This window comes from Callorhinchus milii, unplaced genomic scaffold (assembly GCF_018977255.1).
Source record: "Callorhinchus milii isolate IMCB2004 unplaced genomic scaffold, IMCB_Cmil_1.0 Scaffold1079, whole genome shotgun sequence".
In the NCBI taxonomy this organism is placed as follows: Eukaryota; Metazoa; Chordata; class Chondrichthyes; order Chimaeriformes; family Callorhinchidae; genus Callorhinchus; species Callorhinchus milii.
The window spans coordinates 1-6,020 of record NW_024705820.1 but is presented as its reverse complement, the minus strand read 5'-3'; the positions used below and the strand labels follow the sequence as shown (position 1 = coordinate 6,020).

Genomic DNA, 6,020 nt, shown 5'->3' with positions numbered 1-6,020 from the left:
AAGAACACAACCACGAAGTTTCAGTTAAAGGGAGAGGAGGTGAGACTGCAGGTCCACTGCTGTTCTCGAAGATTGCCTTTCAGACATCAAGTGCCGGGTGAGAGATAACTTTCTCCAATTGAATGTTAACAAAACCGAGGCCCAGGTGCTTGGCTCCCCTCAGCGCCTCCACAACTCCGGCACCGACAGCATTAAATTTCGTGGATGCACTCTACATCTTACGTAGTCAACATGTATCCCTTTCGACATTCAAAACTCCTTCATACCGAAAATACGTGTCATGACATGCTTCGCTGTTCCCCACCGAGGCACCGTTGCCCGTTTCCACAATTCTCTATGACTGCAGTCGGCCGAGACCCACGCAAACTTGATCCACTGAAATTTAAACTAAAAAAAATGTTGGTGTGAATCGAAGGACATGGTGGAAAGATAATGTTTGCCATTTGTTTTTGGTCGATTTTGGATGCTCGTGGAGACACGTTCCTTTACTTTTACTTCCTGTCCTTGTCACAACCACAGTCCTGGACATACGGAATCTTTTCACCCAATTTCACACTTCTATTGCAGATATTTTTGGATGTTTGCGTTCTGAGCGATTGGTATTACTGGACTCTGAAAAGCAATTGTCCAAACAGCTTAGAATCGGTGTTGGTTACTGTGCACTTATATCGAAGTTATGTTTTCTGAAGTTGAATAGGAATAACGGAAGTCACAAAGTTATCGTGTCACAGAGACAAATAGGGACAGGAACAGCCTATACATTCTTCAGTAATTCTGCATTCTAGAAACGACTTCTCAGTCTCATTCCTCAGACTTCCCATTCAACTCCTTCCCCCACCGCCCCCCCCCCCCCACTCCCGGATGGCTTCCAAACCCAGCTCCAGTCGATGCAACAAATATCATCCATCAAATAGAAGCCCGTTACATCTGATTTAACATGTTATCATATTATTTCAAGGCCAATATAAGCTCTCAAAATTTCATCGTGTTTTTAAAAGAAGTTATTCCTAACTGTGCAAAAGTGGAGGAGCCACAGTTAACCAACAACAAAAAGTTGTGGCCAGTCACAACCAAATTATTAGTTTTTATAGCGAATAAGCTGCTTCGCACTTTAGCCTTGTTCAAAAGCATCTTCAATATTCAGAACTCACTTTGTTTACCTCCTGTACCCTCATCTAATCAATCGTGAATACTACCCCCAGTTATTCAGAGGTGAGGCATGTTATAAAGGGACCAGGCCAGTTATGGAGCGACCAGGATTGTTATACAGAGACCAGCCCTGCTATACAGAGACCGACAATGTTACAGAGACATCAATTGTACAGAGACCCGGTCTTTTATACAGAGACCAGGTCTGTTATGCAGCGACCAGGCCGGTTACACAGAGACGAGGCGTCTAATATATAGAGAGACCAGGTCTGTTTTCGGAGACCAGGTCTGTTATACAGAGACCAGGCCTTTTATATGGAGAAAATAGAGATCACGGAGCCCGGATAGCTCAGTCGGTAGAGCATTAGACTTTTAAAGTGATCAATTTGACGGCAATCTGAGGGTCCAGGGTTCAAGTCCCTGTTTGGGCGTTCCGTATATTTATTTTAGGGGTGTAATGGTGTGGTGGGGGGGAGGGGGGGTTATGGTGTGGGGGTGTAAATGAGAAGGTACAAATGTTAATTTACTTTTCTACTGTTTCAAAAAGATGACATGCAGTATGAGATTAATATCGTAATTTTTATACAAAACTATCACAGTTTCTTCTTTCCAAGTTAAACGAGATCCCGGTGACATCATGCACTGAGCTAACGCTGAGCTTCCTTGTGGGTCTCTGCCCACCTCCTGCCCTCAGCTCACACTGACCTTCTGTTTGTGCCCGACCTTTAAATGTCACTAAAGGTGTTGACATTAAGTCACAACACACCAGGCTCTGGAAATCTACCTCTGTTTCTCCAACTCAATCACTCTCTATGTGTCTCCAATCTCCACAGTGAAACCTAATCACACAGGTCTCCGCGCCGCATCTCTAATATACTCTTCCTTGGAGTTTCACGTCTGTATCTTCCACTCTGTATTGTCTTGTGTGAAATGCAATTTATTGTTGTTAAATGAAAACAAATTATCCACATCTGACTGTGATCGCCGCACTCTAAAGTGATATTTTTGCTAACAGGGGAATAAGTTGAGAGCAATAGATGGCGTCATCATGTTACTCATTTCACTTTAATAGATTATATTCTGCAATGACTCGATCAGTTCAGATCAAACGGAAACCGACTCTACACGTGTTTATGCGACATCATGTGCTTCAAAACCGCAGCAACCACGGAATTCAGTTCATCAGCTGAAACAACGTTTTATGTTTTTTGCTTTGCTGAAATCTATGTTGGTTTCCAGCTGTACAAATGCCCATTCTTTTCATAGTGTCGGTATGTTACGCGTCTCCAAGCACTTCAGTTCGAAGATTGTGTGTTCGTTAATATTCAAGAATGGTTTATTTATAATAAAAATGTAATAAGTGTTCGCGCCAGGTTTCGAACCTTTCGCGTGTGAGGCGAACGTGATAACCACTACACTACGGAAATTTCTATGATCCTATTTTTATGGAGAAATGAATAAAACTGAAATATTATTCCGAGCAACTTTCAGATCTTTCGTAAAATTGCTGAAATTCAGCGATGCGATGTAACACCTGGAATTAAATTGAATCTTCCTAATGCACGTAGAGAAATGGTTTATTATCGCTGAAATAGGAAATAAGAAGAGCTCAAGGTCTTGCAGCCTGGAAGGAAGCGACTGGTGCTTTGCAAGATTTTCAAACCAATGGCACCTGATCCTATCAAAAAAGTTTAAATTCTGACAATTTATTTGTAAAGAGGTGCAGTGTGGCAATCAATTAAAATAAATCCCCAAATAGATTTGTTGAACATCAATGTAATAATGCTTGAAATTTGTAATAAAATCGTTAAATAGCAGCAAACAAAATTTTAACAAAAGTCGTGAGCTGTGTTGTTACATGTGTTTTGCAGACAAGAGCAAACATAGAGTAGAGTGGCCGAGCGGTCTAAGGCGCTGGATTTAATTTCCAGTCCGTTTGGGGACGTGGGTTTGAAACTCACTGCTATCAAATGCTCCTGATGTTGTTCATCCTTTATGTCGACCGCGTTGGATGTATTTTCTGAAGAAAATCAGTTGTGTGCAGAAGGTACCAATATGACTCCATCTTCCAATGATAAACCCGCGGCCAACGTTTTCTGTGCAAGTGGCAATGCCCTGAGACTTTGGTATTATCAATGGCCGTTCGATCAGTTTGATTCCATCATCAATTAGCTTCACTTCTCCAGCTCCAGGAATCCCTTTCGTTGTCAAGAGGTAAATATCTTCCGACAACCAAGAAAAAGTAAAAGCTGTTCCCGCTCAGCAATGAAGCAAATGAGAAACGTTTTGGAATATTTCGAAAACCACACACCACAACCGATCAACAAATCCAATTTCGCTATATGTCTTCATAAATCATTCCAGCTCAGGATGAATAAAATAATGTACTATCACGAACTCTTATATTTCTGAAGACATTTCAAACTATTCTCCAAAAAACTTTCTTCCAAAATTAATTGCTGAGTTGATCCAAATTAAGTTTTAAAAGCATTTGTATTTTATTTGGATGTCAGTTGTGGGACAACAAGGAGCTGATGGGCAAACAATCCCACATCACACAGTGGTCAGTGTTTCCATCTATTTGTATTCAGGTTTCACTTTTGGAAAACTCACTTATAGGTGTGTCGTTTCTTCTCAATCCAGGTTTCTCCCGAGACAACAATCTGGTTATCAGCCTGGCGTCAGAAACGGATCATCATGATTATTGGAAGTTGGAAACTTCTAAGCATCCTGACCTGTGAATTCCTGTGTTTTGAAGGGAATGGGCATAGTTTACCAGGGAACAGCCTCTTTATCTAATCCCAGGGAATAATTGGAACAGGATCTGCAAGATAAAAAGGATTGCGGACTGCAGAGTGTGACGGAGAAACTGCTCGATGATCACCGACTGAAGCCGCAACCCTTACAAATAAATAGACCATATAGTGGGCGTTTAAGTGATTCAAGTTTATTTAAAATGTTGTGGCCAAAAATTGCCAGGATAACTTTAGCCATTCAAGTCACGGCTATTTGTTGTCGGCAAATTGGTGCAGAGGTTCTGCAGAAATACATTTTCACAACGTATGTCACTTAATAAAAAATCTTATCAAAGTCTTGGAGATGTCTCGACAATATGATAACTTGCTATTCCACTGTATGAAATGCAAGGAATCAAATCAAATGACAATTTTAATCAAGGAATTATTAATAAAGGAATCAGGAGCTGGAAAGATTTTCTCCAAATTCGTTTTTTATTAGTTTGTCAGTAGTCGTGGCCGAGTGGTTAAGGCGATGGACTAGAAATCCATTGGGAAACTTCCCGCGCAGGTTCGAATCCTGCCGACTACGGATATTGCTCCCTGTTATTATAATTGTGCCACTGTTTGTCGGAATGTTTCCACATTTATAATAACTGTGAATTGTGATAACCTGTGGAAGAGGCGTGATGGAGACTCGTCATTTCTTATCGGCGCAGGATTTGCCTGTGACAACAATTGTGTCAATAAGTATTTCTACGTTTCTTGCAAAAATGTGTATAGAAGTCTCTGTGGTGCAATGGGTTAGAGCGTTCGGCTGTTAACCGGAAGGTTGATTATTCAAACCCACACAAGAAAGGTCCTCGTCTGGATGAAATATATTCTTCAATTTTTATTCGCAATTTAAATAATATCATGAACAACTTTGTAATCGTTTGTAATTTTGTGTTTCTTCAGTCACAACATCAGTTAGAATCGGGAACTACTCGACTCAAACAATCCACAACCTCATCCATCGAGACGCTGAGAGACCGGAGCTCACCAACTAGTTAGGTTAGAAATTCAGGAAGGAATCGATTCATGACAAAAATCACAAATCCACTCCTCTCTCATTGATAAATTATGTACAAGTATTGTTTGCACAGCTTTTGCTGTTGGTACTATCTATCAAATAATAATTGATCCTAAATTTCGAACAATATTTTCTACCAAAAAAATCAGAATGCCTTAATTATTCACTTCGTTATTTTATATTAAACGTTCTGTTGTACAGGAATAAGAGAATACACATCCAGAGCAGCAGCGAATAACATGTTAATTCTATAAACATAATTGCACATCGTTTCTTATACTTGTGTGCAACTGCACTATATGTGGAGGCAGGTGTATGTATACCTGTGATCGTATAGTGGTTAGCACTCTGTTTTGTGACTGTAGTAACCTCGGTCCGAATCCGAGTCACTGCAATCGTCGATTTTCCTCTTCACATTTTTAAAAAATGTTTTACGGTTAACTGAGTGCACAATGAATCTGTATTCGAAATTGTCTCTCTTTTCATTTAATCAATATTAATAATAATAATAATGCTTTGATAAAGCGCCTTATCATGTCTTCTAGACGTTTCGAAGCGCTTTACAGAATATACTGAAACGTGAAATGAATATATACATTTTCCCTAAAAAAAACACTAGTTTACTTCTACTAAGTTCTTCTACGGTGATAAAACAATTGAGGATACAGTTCAACATTTCAGCATTTCGCCCATCATAGTCCTTCACTCACCCTCCTTCAACCATATTAGAATTTATGGATCAAAATTTTGAAAGAAAAATATTGTAACAGATGACCTACAATGAAATCTTCTGGTTATCAACCTGGTCTCGGAAACCCATCATCACGCTTATAGCAAGTTGGAGCCTTCCAATCATCCTACCTAGACATGGGAATTCCTGCGTTTAGAATGGAGTGAGCATGGTTTGCCAAGGAACAGAGCCTGTTTATCTAATTCCAGGGACTGTTTGGACAAGTTTGGCTGGAAGAAAATGATTGAGGATTGCAGAGTGTGACAACTGAACTGCTGGATGACAACCAGCTAAAACCACAACCCTGACAAATGAACACACCATATAGTGGGGG

General features: G+C 40.1%; 2 non-coding genes across 2 annotated transcripts; both read left to right on the top strand.

Annotated features, from left to right (window-relative positions):
* Window positions 1-1,487: 1,487 nt before the first annotated feature.
* Window positions 1,488-1,580, top strand: trnak-uuu. The gene is made up of 2 exons: window positions 1,488-1,524; window positions 1,545-1,580. It is a non-coding gene; the product is annotated as a tRNA-Lys (tRNA).
* A 2,813-nt stretch (window positions 1,581-4,393) lies between these two features.
* trnas-aga lies at window positions 4,394-4,476 on the top strand. The gene has a single exon. It is a non-coding gene; the product is annotated as a tRNA-Ser (tRNA).
* The last annotated feature ends 1,544 nt before the right edge of the window (window positions 4,477-6,020 follow it).